Source organism: Pelodiscus sinensis, chromosome 14, assembly GCF_052426305.1.
Source record: "Pelodiscus sinensis isolate ZL-2025 chromosome 14, ASM5242630v1, whole genome shotgun sequence".
Classification (NCBI taxonomy): Eukaryota; Metazoa; Chordata; order Testudines; family Trionychidae; genus Pelodiscus; species Pelodiscus sinensis.
In genome coordinates this window covers 7,193,606-7,208,380 of record NC_143065.1, presented here as the reverse complement: position 1 = coordinate 7,208,380, position 14,775 = coordinate 7,193,606, and the positions used below count along the sequence as shown (strand labels likewise).

At 47.7% G+C, this 14,775-nt stretch overlaps 1 protein-coding gene across 4 annotated transcripts in view; it reads left to right on the top strand.

Annotated features, from left to right (window-relative positions):
• The window catches only part of CCDC33 (coiled-coil domain containing 33), a 238,109-nt gene that overhangs the window by 211,447 nt on the left and 11,887 nt on the right, over positions 1–14,775 (top strand). The window lies entirely within an intron of this gene.

The following is a 14,775-nucleotide window of genomic DNA, read 5'->3' as shown; positions in this document are numbered from 1 at the left end:
GTAGGCTAATACAGTGGGGGGAAGGGACGGGGAGGAGGTGTGGCTCTCTTCCAGCAGCTGATGGGAAGGCATGAATACTAAAAGAAAGATAATTGCTTTTGTAGAGAAATAACCACTCTAAATCCTTATTCAGTCGTAATTTGATAGTGTTAAATTTGCAAATGAATTGCAGTTCTGCTGTTTCTCTTTGTAGTCTGGTTTTGTATTTTTAAAGAAGGATGCCTATTTTTAAATCTGTTAGGGTATGTCTACACTATCCTCCTAATTCGAACTAGGAGGGTAATGTAGGCATACCGCACTTGCAAATGAAGCCCGGGATTTGAATTTTGCGGGCTTCATTTGCATAAAGCCGACCGGCGCCATTTTTAAATGCCGGCAGTTCGAACCCCGTGCCGCGCGGCTACACGCGGTACGGAGTAGCTAGTTCGGATTAGGCTTCCTAATCCGAACTAGCTGTACTCCTCATTCCACGAGGAGTACAGCTAGTTCGGATTAGGAAGCCTAATCCGAACTAGCTACTCCGTGCCGTGTGTAGCCGCGCGGCACGGGGTTCGAACTGCCGGCATTTAAAAATGGCACCGGCCGTCTTTATGCAAATGAAGCCCGCGAAATTCAAATCCCGGGCTTCATTTGCAAGTGCGGTATGCCTACATTACCCTCCTAGTTCGAATTAGGAGGGTAGTGTAGACATATCCTTATTGAGTGTCCAGGAAGGTTAAAGTGTTCTCCTACTGGCTTTATGGATGTTACCTTTCTTGATGTCTGATTTGTGTCCATTTATCCTTTGGCGCAGAGACTGTTTGGTTTGGTCAATTCACATGGCACAGGAGCATTGCATATGATGTACCTTTTGAAGTAGTACGAAAAACAAACTGAAATTTCCCACAAAACCAAAATTCTCAGAAAATGTTAGGGCTACTTGCAGAGGGAGTAGTCGGAGAGAGGCAGGTAACCATACTTAAGCTGAAGTACTCCGTGCTTTTTTTGCCTCTGTCTTCACAGACAAGGTCAGCTTCCAGACTATTGCACTAGGCAACGAGTATGAGGAGGTGGGATGCCCTCAGTGGAGAAAAAACAGGTTAAGAACTATTTAGAAAAGCTAGAGATACACAAATTCATGGGTCTGGATTTAATGCATCCGAGAGTACTGAGGGAGTTGGCAGATATCATTGCAGAGCCTTTGGCCATTATCTTTGAAAATTTGTGGTGGTTGGGCAAGGTCCCAGATAATTGGAAAAAGGCAAATGTAGTGCCCATCGTTAAAAAGGGAAGAAGGACAATCCAGAGAACTGTAGACCAGCCAGCCTTACCTCAGTCTCAGGAAAAATCATGGAGGAGAATCCCCAAGGAATCCATTTTGAAGCATTTGGAAGAGGGGAAAGAGATCAGGAAGAGTCAACATGGATTCACTAAGGGCAAGTTGTGCCTGACCAATCTAATTAGCTTCTATGATGAGGTAACCGGCTCTGTGGACATAGGGAAGTCAGTGGATGTGATATACCTTGACTTTAGCAAAGCTGGAAAGCTGACTAGATTGTAAAGCTCAACGGATAGTGATCAATGGCTCTATGTCTGGATGGCAATTGGTTTTAAGCGGAATGCCCCAAAGATCAGTTCTAGGGCTGGTTTTGTTCAACATCTTTATTAATGACCTGGATGAGGGGAAGGATTGCACCCTCAGCAAATTTGTGGATGACACTAAGCTGGGGGAGAGGTAGATACGTTGGAGGAAAGGGATAGGGTCCAGAGTGACGTAGACAAATTGGAGGACTGGGCCAAAAGAAATCTGATGAGGTTCAACAAGGACAAGTGCAGAGTCCTGCACCTTGGTTAGAAGAATCCCAAGCATTGTTATAGGCTGGGGACCGACTGGCTAGGTAGCAGTTCAGCAGAAAAAGACCTGGGGATTATAGTGGATGAGAAGCTGGATATGAGTCAACAGTGTGCCCTTGTATCCAAGAAGGCTAATAGCATATTAGGGCACATTAAGAGGAGCATTTCCAACTGATCTAGAGAAGTGGTACATGTAGGTACCAATGACGTAGGGACGGGTAGGAGAGATGTCCTGGAGGCCAAATTTTGGTTGCTAGGAAAGAGACTGAAATCCAGGACCTCTATGGTGGCATTCTTGGAAATGCTTCCAGTTCCACGCGCAGGGCCAGGTAGGCAGGCAGAGCTTCAGAGTTTCAATGTGTGGACGAGACGATGGTGTAGGGAAGAGGGGTTTAGATTTATTAGGAACTGGGGACTCTTTTGGGAGAGGGGGAGCCTATACAGGAAGGATGGGCTTCACCTAACCCAGGGTGGAACCAGACTGCTGGCACTAAACCATTAAAAAGGCCGTAGAACAGTTTTTAAACTAAGAGATAGGGGAACGCTGATTGGTGCAGAGAAGCACGTAAATCGGATGGAGACTTCTCGTACAGGAGAATCCTTTGATAGAGATTCTCTAAGCTGTAGTCAGAAAGAGAGAAGGGGAGAGGACAAACCATGGGCCAGAGCAGACAAACAACCACATATAAAGGAATCCAATGCATCAGGGAAGGGCAGACAAATAAACAGTGGCAATTTTTTAAAGTGCTTCTACACAAATGCTAGGAGTCTGACTAATAAGATGGGTGAACTGGAGTACCTCGTATTAAATGAGGACATTGACATAATAGGCATCACTGAAACCTGGTGGAATGAGGAAAATCTGTGGGACACAATCATACCGGGATATAAAATATATCGGAAGGATAGAGCAGGCCGTGTGCGTGGCGGAGTGGCACTGTATGTGAAAGATAATGTAGAATCAAATGAAATTAAAATATTAAATGAATCAACATGTTCAATAGAAATACTATGGATAGTAATTCCATGCTCCAATAATAAGAATTTAGCAGTAGGGATATATTAACAACCACCTGACCAGGACAGCGATACTGACATTGAAATGCTCATGGAGATTAGAGATATTACCAAAATAAAAAACTCTATAATAATGGGGGGGGGGTAATTATCCCCATATTGACTGGGTACGTGTCACCTCAGGAAGAGAAGCAGAGATAAAATTTCCCAATGGCTTAAATGACTGATTCTTGGAGCAGCTGGTACAGGAACCCACAAGGGGAGAAGCAATTCTTGATTTAGTCCTGAGTGGAGCACAGGATCAGGTCCAGGAGGTAACTATTACAGGACCACTTGGGAATAGTGACCATAATATAACAACATTTAACATTCCCGTGGTGGGAAGAACACCTCAGCAATCCAGCACTCTGGCATTTGATTTCAAAAAGGGGAATTACACAAAAATGAGGTTAGTTAAACAGAAATTAAAAGGCACAGTGACTAGAGCCAAATCCCTGCAAGCCGCATGGAAACTTTTTAAAGATACCATAATAGAGGCCCAACTTAAATGTACACCCCAAATTAAAAAACTTAGTAAGAGACCTAAAAAAGAGTCATTGTGGCTTAACCACCATGTAAAAGTAGTAGTGAGGGACAAAAAGGCATCTTTCAAGAAGTGGAAGTCCAATCCTGGTGAGATAAATAGACAGGAACAACACTGTCAAATCAAGTGTAAAAATGTAATAAGAAAAGCAAAAAAAGTTTTTGAGGAACAGCTAGCCAAAAACTCAAAAAGCAATAGCAAAATGTTTTTTAAGAACATTAGAAGCACGAAGCCTGCTAAAAAACCGGTGGGCCCCCTAGACGATCGAGATATAAAAGGAGCAATCAAGGATGATAAAGCCATTACGGAGAAACTAAATGATTTCTTTGCTTAAGTCTTCATGGCTGAGGATGTTAGGGAGATTCCCAAATCTGTACCATCCTTTGTGGGTGATGAATCTGAGGAACTGTCCTGTATTGAAGTGTCATTAGAGGAGGTTCTGGAACAAATAGAAAAACTTAACGTTAACAAATCACCAGGACCAGATGGCATTCATCCAAGGGTTCTAAAAACTCAAATGGGAAATTGCTGAAGTATTATCTGTGGTTTGTAACCTATCCTATAAATCGGCTTCCGTACCTAATGACTGGAAGATAGCTAACGTGACACCAATATTTAAAAAGGGCTCTAGAGGCGATCCTGGCAATTACAGACCTGTAAGTCTAACTTCAGTTCCAGGCAAATTAGTCAAAACAATAGTAAAGAATAAAATTGTCAGGCACGTAGAAGAACATAATTTGTTGGACAAAAGTCAACATGGTTTCTGTAAAGGCAAATCATGTCTTACTAATCTATTAGAGTTCTTTGAAGGGGTTAAGAAACATTTGGACAAGGGGGATCCAGTAGATACAGTATACTTAGATTTTTCAGAAAGCCTTTGACACCTCACCAAAGGCTCTGGTGTAAATTACATTGTCATGGGATAAGAGGGAAGATCCTTTCATGGATTGAGAACTGGTTAAAAGACAGGAAACAAAGAGTAGGAATAAATGGTAAATTTTCAGAATAGAGAGGGGTAACTAGTGGTGTCCCCCAAGGGTCAGTCCTGGGACCAATCCTGTTCAACTTATTCATAAATGATCTGGAGAAAGGGGTTAGCAGCAAGGTGGTAAAGTTTGCGGATGATACTACACTGTTTAAGATCATCAATACAGAAGCAGACTTCAAAAAGATCTCACCAAACTGAGTGATTGGGCAACAAAATGGCAAATGAACTTTAATGTGGATAAGTGTAAAGTAATGCACATTGGAAAAAATAACCCCAACTATACGTACAGTATGATGGGGGCTAATTTGGCTATGACAAATCGGGAAAGAGATCTTGGAGTTATCGTGGATAGTTCTCTGAAAACTTCCACACAGTGTGCAGCGGCGGTCAAAAAGGCAAATAGGATTAGGAATTTTTAAGAAAGGGATAGCGAATAAGACACAGAATATCTTACTGCCCCTGTATAAAACTATGGTTCGCCCATATCTTGAATACTGTGTACAGATGTGGTCTCCTCACCTCAAAAAAGATATTTTGGCCTTGGAAAGGGTTCAGCAAATGATTAGGGGTTTGGACTGGGTCCCATATGAAGAGAGGTTAAAGTGACTGGGACTTTTCAGTTTTGAAAGGAGGAGACTGAGGGGGGATATGATAGACGTTGTAGTGGGGAGGAGTGTCCGCCCACTGAGCCGGAGGAGGAGGAACCCCTCCAGCCGCCATGTTGGGCTGAGGCTAGTCCCACCCTGTCATCTGACCAGCCAAGGGGTGGGCCCAGGACAATAAAAACCCAGGCAGAAGCCTCAGTCAGGACTGAGCCTGCCAAGAGACTGCAGGCCTCCCCAGGACTCCCAGCCTGGGGAGTGGGGACTGAGGCCTGGCCCAGGCCTCCTACCTACCGTGGATTTTCCCCAAGACCAACGGGATGATCCCACCCTATGAGCCGCCTACAACCAACTTGCCTGTGTTGATGGGATCGTGGTTGAGCTGCAAAGGGCTGCCCAGTGGCCCCGGTTTGAGCTATGAGTAGACAGGCTCTACCGGGTTGTGAGAACACGACATTGTGGACATAGTGGGCCCTTTCCACGGAGCAAGGTGGGATTCCGATACATCCTGATGCTCATGGACTATGCAACCCGATTTCCCGAGGCTATCCCACTCCAAAATACCCGTGCCTGCACCATCGCGAATGAACTGGTACAAATCTTTGCCTGGGTAGGGCTGCCGCGGGAATACTGGCAGACCAGGGAACGAACTTTACATCCTGGCTGCTGCATCAGGTCTGCAGCATTTAGGCATCCACAAGTTACAGACCTCCGTCTACCATCCCCAGACTGACGGACTGGTAGAACAGTTTAACCATACTCTAAAAGAGATGCTCAAGAAGTTTCCGCCAGCCAAAATGAAGCACTGGGACCAGTTAGTTCCACCGCTCTTAATGGCTGTTCGAGAAGTGCCACAGGCCTCCGCTCGATTTTCCCCATTTGAGCTCCTGTACGACAGACAACCCCGTGGCATCCTGGATTTGATGAAGGAGACCTGGGAGCAGACCCCCTCGACCTCGGTAGGACTCTTGCAGTACATGTTCCAACTCCAAGAGAGAATCTCTCGAGTGGGGGCCATGGCTCAGGAGAACCTGCAGACCGCCCAGAGTGCGCAAGAGCAGGGATACAACCGTGGAGCCCAAGAAAGATTATTTGAACCTGGAGATAGGGTGTTGCTGTTACTCCCTTCTGAGGAGTCAAAATTACTGGCTCGCTGGCAGGGTCAGTATGAGATTTCCCGCCGACTGAGCCCGGTCACCTACGAAATTCAACCAGATCAGCGAAAGAAAAAGCAAGTATATCACGTGAACCTCCTCAAACCCTGGCGAGAACGAGAAGGACTGTTGGTCGCACCCTACCCCTCAAAACCGGCACTGGGCCCCTGCATATCAGGGACCAATGGGGAAGGTGAACCCCAGCTGGGGGATACCCTGTCTGAGGACCAACGGAACCAAGCCCAGCGTCTCATTGAAGTGTTCACCAAAACCTTCACCTCGAAACCGGGCCGAACCTCAGTTATAACCCATAGCATCCGAACCACTCCTGGACAGGTCGTACGAGAAGATAACAGACCTCTTCCCCAGCGGATGCTTGACATGGTGGAACAGGAAGTTCAGACCATGTTGGAGTTGGGGGTAATCGAACGATCCAAGAGTGAATGGAGAAGCCCCGTTGTGCTGGTCCCCAAGCCGGATGGAAGCATCAGGTTTTTGCATTGATTTTTGGAAGGTCAACGCTATTTCAAAGTTCGATGCATACCCGATGCCTCTGACGGATGAGCTCCTGGAGTGCCTAGGGAAAGCCAATTTCATAACTACACTAGACCTTACAAAGGGCTATTGGTGATCCTGTTGGACTCGGAGTCGCGAGAGAAAACAGCTTTCACCGCCCCTTCAGGGCTCTTCCACTTCGTACGCATGCCGTTCGGCCTCCATGGGGCACCCGCCACCTTTCAGCGGATGATGGACCGCCTGCTTGCCCCCCATCTGGAGTATGCCGCGGCCTACCTCGATGACGTGGTCATCTGCAGTTGCGGGTGGGAGAAGCACTTGAACAGAGTGGTGGCGATGTTACAAACCCTCCGAGACGTAGGTCTCACCACCAACCACAAGAAATGTAAAATCGGCTGGCAGGAGACAACCTATTTGGGGTATTACTTGGGACGAGGATTGGTCCGACCACTGGTGGGGAAGGTGGAGACTATACAGAATTATCCTGTACCAACAACTAAAAAGAAGGTCCTGCAATTCCTGGGGCTGGTGGGGTACTACCGCCGATTTGTTCCCCAGTTTGCCAGCTTGGCCGCTCCCCTCACCACACTTCTTACTAAGGATAAACCCCAGAGTGTGACGCGGCCTTTCAGCAACTCAAAGAGGCTCTGTGTAGTGAGCCCGTCGTGTTTAGCCCCGACTTTGATAAACCCTTTATTGTTCAGACAGATGCCTCAGACAGTGGGCTGGGAGCCGTACTGTCCCAGGAGGTCGACAGAGAGGAACACCCCGTCATCTACATCAGCCGCAAACTATTTCCCCAAGAACGCCAGTACTCCGTGATAGAAAAGGAAACCTTAGCTATCAAATGGGCGGTTGAAGCTTTATAGTACTACCTCCTTGGAGACGCATTTATGTTATTTACAGACCATGCACCGTTAAAATGGTTACAAAATATGTGGGACACCAATAGCCAGCTTATGAGGTGGTATTTAGCCCTCCAACCCTTTGTGTTTTCTATCTGCCACAGGGCAGGAAAGGCAAACGCCAACGCAGATGTGTTGCCTCGCCTGGCGGAGGAGCAAGGGCCCAGTCCTGATGATCGGGATCTGGACTTAAGGAGGGTGTGTGTGTAGTGGGGCGGAGTGGCCGCCCAGTGAGCTGGAGGAGGAGGAACCCCTCCAGCCGCCATGTTGGGCTGAGGCTAGCCCTGCCCTGTCACCTGACTGGAAGCCAGGGGGTGGGCCCAGGATGATAAAAGCCCAGGCAGCAGCCTCAGTCAGGACTGAGCCTGCCAAGAGACTGCAGGCCTCCCCAGGACTCCCAGCCTGGGAAGTGGGGACTGAGGCCTGGCCCGGGCCTCCTACCTACCGGGGCCCAGAAGCAGACACCCGGCTCCCTGCCTGGGAGGCGAAGGCCCAGCTTAGCCAGCCTACCTGCACAGAAGCGGTGGAGGACCCAAAGGGCCAGCCGGGTCCTGTGCCCCAGTGCCTGCCCCGGAACCGGGAGAAGCAGCCCCAGATACCTTGTCTGGAGGCACCACCTGGGACCCCCACGGACCCTGACCCTGACCCTGAGGCCTGGCGCAACCGCCCGACCTCACCCAGAGCCCAGCTGAACCCCAGTGACCTGCAAGCGGTGAAGGACTGGACCAGACCGCCCCAGTGGGATGAGACCCTCCTGGGCTGACTGCCTCCGCTGCCCAACACCCAGGTACCGGCCGAGGGGGAGGACGGAAGTGGCCCAGGGATAGTGGGGGCAGTTAAAGGCCCCAAGGCTGGCGCGTTTTGGGCTGGAGCCCCCGCTGAGCCGTAGCAGCCTGCACTGCTGCTCCTAGGGCCGGGGTGCAGTGGAATGGGTAGACCTGAGCCCCCCTCCTGCCACCCACCTATTGAGTGGCAGTCTTCCCCCTTGCCACCACCACAGGTGATCTGCCTGCACCTCTCCTGAACAAGGAGCTCCCTGACTGTGTTTGTTTGCTGCCATGCCCTGAACCAAGGGCCTGGCCACTCCTTACGAACTGACTGAGTTGGTTTGTTGCTGCCACGCCCTGGACTGAGGGCCTGACTGCTCCCTGGGAACTAACTGGGGTTGCCTTAAAGGGGCAGGGTAGTGGGGCGGAGTGGCCACCCACCTAGCCGGAGGAGGAGGAACCCCTCCGGGCAGGCAAACCGACTACAAGGTATATAAAATCATGAGTGGTGTGGAGAGGGTGAATAAAGAAACCTTGGAACCTTCCCTTGCAACAAACCCTGTTGCCAGCTTTGTCCACACATTCACTCTGCTGATACCATTATTGGACCTAACCAATTGAGTTATAAGATCAAGAACACATATTCCTGCTCATCCAGAAATATAATTTATGCAATCATGTGCCGAAAGTGTCCGTCTGCTATGTATATTGGACAAACATCTCAGACACTTCGCCAAAGGATCAATGCCCACAAAACAGATATTAGACAGGATCACAAAGAAAAAACAGTTTCTTGCCATTTCAACCAGAAAGGGCACAGTCTGAATGACTTGATTACCTGCATCCTGCTTCAAAGACCTTTTCACACCAGACTTGAAAGAGAATCCTCTGAACTGTCATTCATTCTTAAATTCGACACTTTACATATCGGTCTAAACAAAGACATTAATTATCTTACCCATTACAAAGATAGCTTCCCCAATTATCACCTCTAATATCATTAGCTCACAGACATTTACCTTCCCCTCCCCCATTCCCGTTCTGTTCTGAAATTTGATTTGTCCTTTTCATGTGTGTTCATTTTTTTAAATTGTATCCTTTTGTATATATGGTTGTGCCAATTTTCTTCCAATCTGAGGAAGTGGGTCTGGCCCACGAAAGCTCATCATCTAATAAACCATCTTGTTAGTCTTTAAAGTGCTACATAGTCCTGTTTTTTGTTTCAGCTACACCAGACTAACACGGCTACATTTCTATCACAGTTTAAAGAGAAGCTAGATAATTTCATGGAGGTTAGGTCCATAAAAGGCTATTACCCATGGGATAGAAATGGTGTCCCTGGCCTCTGTTTGTCAGAGGCTGGAGATGGATGGCACGAGACAAATTGCTTGATCATTATCTTCGGTCCACCCCCTCTAGGACACCTGGTGTAGGCCACTGTCAGCAGACAGGCTACTGGGCTAGATGGACCTTTGGTCTGACCCAGTACGTCCGTTCTTATGTTCTTATGTGATTATTCCCCTTTATTCAGTGCTGGTGAAGCCACATCTGGATATTGCATCCAGTTCTCAGCCCCCAGTATAGAAAGGATGTGGATGCATTGGAGAGGATCCAACGGAGGGCAACCAAAATGATTACAGGCTGGAGCACATGATATACAAGGAGAGGCTGAGGGATTTGGGCTTATTTAGTTTGCAGAAGAAAAGAGTGAGAGGGGATTTGATAACAGCCTTCAACTTCCTGAAGGGAGGTTCCAAAGAGGATGGAGAGAGGCTGTTCTCAATAGTGACGGATGGCAGAACAAGGAGCAATGGTCTCAAGTTACAGTGGGGGTAGGTCTAGGTTGGATATTAGGAAAAACTATTTCCCTAGGAGGGTGGTAAAGCACTGGGATGGGTTCCCTAGGGAGGAGGTGGAATCTCCATCCCTAGTGGGTTTTAAGTCCCAGCTTGACTAAGTCCTGGCTGGGATGATTTAGTTGGGGTTGGTCCTGCTTTGGCAGGGGGTTGGACTTGATGACCTCCTCAGCCAGCCCTAGGATTCTATGTACTGTGATGTGTTTTTGTATTGTATTTCCTTGTAATGAGCAACACTGCATGGAACAGGGGAGTAATTAGGTATAGGCTAGTCCCAGATGGCACCAAACCCCAGGCTGGGATTTCCTATGCAACAAAGTCTGTGTTACATTGAGAAACCTAGCCATAAATTAGGGGTTTCTGATGTCATGCCCAGTCCAATGAACCACATTGCCTGTCAGCAAAAATGAGAGGAGATAACAAAGCAAAGCCGTTCTGTGAATACCTATTGATTAACCTGTGAGCTCTTCAGGGTGAAGGTTTCACGTGTGGCAGCTGACCTAACATCCCAGACCGCCCAGTGCACATGTCTATGTGCCAGCCCCAGGCTCCACCGTAGCAGGATTCTGATGGGCTCCTTCCACAGCAGCACAGCATGTGGAGCGCATGTAAGACCCAGGCCAATTAGAGGCCCTACCAAAATTGTTGACCTGGACAGAAGGCTGGCCTGACCCAGCTTCGCATTCAAGGAGGGGAATCATCAGAGCTGCTGTTGGGTCACTTCTGTTGGGTTCAGAATGGTATGAAGCACTTGCTGCCTCTGTATAACCAACCTTCCAAGTGCAGCAGGGAACCCTGTGCTGCCCATAGGAGATGTTTTAGAAACCCTGTTTAAAAACTCTGTCTCTGTTAAAATCTGTAGGGTTTAGGAATCATGTTTATAAGAACCCCATAGGTTTCATCCCTGTTCAAGTCTATCTGGCTTTCCCATAGGGGATGCCCTGAAAGGATAGCATGTGTGTCAGGGCAGAGTCACAATATTAGGGCTCTTTTGGTGCATGGAAATCAAAGTGCCTAATCAGTCTAAGGGGTGCTAATTGGCTGCAGAGCACGAGGCATGCCAGCAAGGCTGATGCTCCACTGAAGTGGAGAAATGGGACTCATGCAATTTCTAGCTGATAATAGCCTCTGTTTAAAAAACAAGCACGCAAACGGGCCTCCCCAAGGCTCCAAGCCACGTGCAACTCTCTTGAAGGCCAGCACCAAGGCTGAGAGCTGATGTCAGCAGTACTGATACGCAGACAGCTCTGTCATGGCTGTCTCTGCCCAAGGCCCCAAGCAATGAAGCTGTGGCAGCTGTTGGAGGGGCTGACCACCTTTCAGTTCAGACATGACCACTTCCTCCTGTACAGACTGCTTCTTAAGCTATGTTCCGCTTCTTCGTCTGGCACAGCGTGTCATGTCCTCACCTGATTCCATCAGTGTCTCAGACTGTTTAACTGGAGCAAATATGATGGTCTGTCAAGTTTATAGCTTCTTAGATTTTAAAGTCATTATGATAATAAACTCTGACTTCCTGTAAAATACAGGCCACATAACCTCAGGCAGTAATTTCTGCATCAAACTCATGACTTCAGCTGGAGAGCTCCAGTTTTGCTTTAAAGATTACAAGCGATGGAGAATCCCCTATATTGCTAATTATCCTCACTGTTAAAAAAATGCACCGTAGCCTGAATTTGTCTCGCTTTCGCTTCCAACCATTGGATCTCTTTATGCCTTTTCCTGCTAAGTTAAAAGCTGTCTACTAACAGAAAGTCGCCCATTAACCTTTGCTTGTATGGACTAAATAGATTAAGCTTCTTGAGGCTTTCATTCTGTGACTGGTTTTCCAGATCTTTAATTTTTTTTGTAGCTCTCTTCTCAACCTTTTCCAATTTTTCAACACCTTTTTTGAAGTGTGGACACCAGAACTGGACCCAGTCTCCAAAATTGGGCTCACTCCTGCAATATAGAGAGATAATTCCAGAACCATACTCCTACTTGCTATTTCCCTGCTTATACATGCAAGGATTATGTTTGCCCTCTTAGCCACAGCATTGCACTGAAAGCTCTTGTTCAGCTGGCTGTTTACCATGCCCCCAGGTGCTTTTCAGAGTCACCACTTTCCAGGATATAGTCCCCTGCATTCTCAATGGGACCTGTAGTTTTTGTTTCTAGAAGTATGGTTTTGCTTTTAGCTGCATTAAAACACGTTGCCCTTGCCATCCAATACAGGTTGGTCTGTATAACTGACTGATCACTATTTGGAAGTTGAAACTAGACAAATTCAGACTGGAAATCAGGTGTAAATTTTTAACAGTGAGGGTAATTAACCACCAGAAGAACTTACTGAGATTGGACAGCTTTGTTCAAGACATGTTCTAGTTCAGAGGAGATTACTGGGGATCTGGTTTTGGTTTATCTTATACAGGAAGGCAGACTAATCATCACAGTGGTCCTTTCAGGTCTTGGAATCTAGGAACAGCTGTGATTATTTACCATTCCACCAGTGTTTCCACCACAGTGCAAGAAGAAGGGAGAGGGGACTGTGAGTCAGAAGGCTTCTTCTTAAACCATTTGTGCTCTGAATTTCTCTGTGGAGATGGTCACCTCTGAAGCTTGATTCTTGATGGAGTTGCTCCTGATTTACACTGGGCGAGATCTTACCTCTCCCATTGGGCTGCATGTCCTTTAGCTGGTATCAGCCAGAATTGATGATAACAATAGAAAGCTCATGCCCTGTGGAACAAGAGAGTGCATGACAACAGGATATGCTGGCCAGAGCTCAGATGTCATTGTCCACTCGCTATAACTTATTCCAAGGATTTCCCCATATTTGGTGGCTCATGATCAAGCAGCTGCCTTCAATCATCATGAGAACGCCAAACATCCACAGGGCTGGAGGAGCAAATCAGCAGTTGCTAGCCATTCCTAACACAGCAACATCAGAGTCTTTCCTTCTATTTAAAGTAGGAAAGAGCTGTGGGAAACCTTAGCAGATGCTTCCCTTTTACTAGTGACTGCTATGTGCAGTGTCAGAAGCCGTGCAGTGTGCAGAGTACATTTTACCACCCCATTGTTAGCTTCTATCCTGTTGCAGTTCTGCTCTGAAATAGTATTGCCTCTGAGGCAGATGTTTAAAAGAATCTAGATTTACTTTATTTCCTTATTATTCATGCTGCATTTTCTCCTCCAATGTGTGTGCCCTGCAGCATGTCTGATGCCACCCTGAAGGGAGCCAAAGCATGTGCCTGAAAAACTGCACTGAGCTGAGACTAAATGAAGGTGTCTCAGGGGCAGTGTGCTGCTGCTTCACTTTTACTTCAGCAGCAGATTTAGACTGGAATCGGAAGTGCCTCTTGCTTAAAGTTCAAAGCACTCACCACCCAGAAGGACAAATCGTTCAACATTCCTTAAAGTCTGGGGTCATGTTTTGTGAGCAGAGGGAGTACTGGCTCCCAAGAGGATGGACAAGCTGGCAGGTCCATGTGCCTGCATGGACACAGTGTGACAGGTAGGGTCTACAGGAAGGCAGCTGGCATGTTCCTCATCAGAGACTCAGGTCATGTTGACAAAGCATGGCAGCTCAGTAGGTATGGGCTGCTTGCAGGTCTCAGGAAGTATTGAAAGCACAGGAGTATGCTGTGCGTGGGCCTAGTTGGATTTTTGGGAGACCCAGCAGCTGTGTTCTGCATACTTGGTAGCACTGTTAGATCTGAAATGCCAAGCAGCAGCCATCCTCTCTGCCTCACTGCAGGCCACAGCTCTGAAAACTGTGGGAATGGAACTTAGCTGGCATTCCCTGAGCCTGTGACCTTGGCCAGAACCCCAGCTTGCTTCTCTTAGCTAATGCAGCTGCTTGTTGCTTTTGTTTCATCCATTCCTGAGATAGGGCTCCGAAGTGCCCTTGCCCCTGGGCTCCAAACCATGGCAACGTTATCACCTCCCGGCCTCCATGCACAGCAGGCTGGAGGCCTTGCTAGGGGAGAGGAGAGCTGGTGCTTTTTAGAGAAACAAACCGGCCAGTATGAAATGCCAGTGGCTTAGCTAGAATTATGCCAGTGGGGGAGAGATCTGCTCAGCTTCAGTCCCCCAGGAGATCATGCATTGAGAGTTCATAAATCCAGTCTTTTCTATGCCCTCACTTTGCTATACTGGTTTCCTGCTCCCTTTCCACCAAGGGTGTGTCTAGACTACATGCCTCCGTCGACGGAGGCATGTAGATTAGCCAGATCGGAAGAGGGAAATGAAGCCGCGATTAAAATAATCGCGGCTTCATTTAAATTTAAATGGCTGCCCCGATCTGCCGATCAGCTGTTTGTCGGCAGATCGGGGCAGTCTGGACGCGATGCGCCGACAAAGAAGCCTTTCTTGATCGACACAGGTAAACCTGGTTTCACGAGGCATACCTGTGTCGATCAAGAAAGGCTTCTTTGTCGGCGCATCGCGTCCAGACTGCCCCGATCTGCCGACAAACAGCTGATCGGCAGATCGGGGCAGCCATTTAAATTTAAATGAAGCCGCGATTATTTTAATCGCGGCTTCATTTCCCTCTTCCGATCTGGCTAATCTACA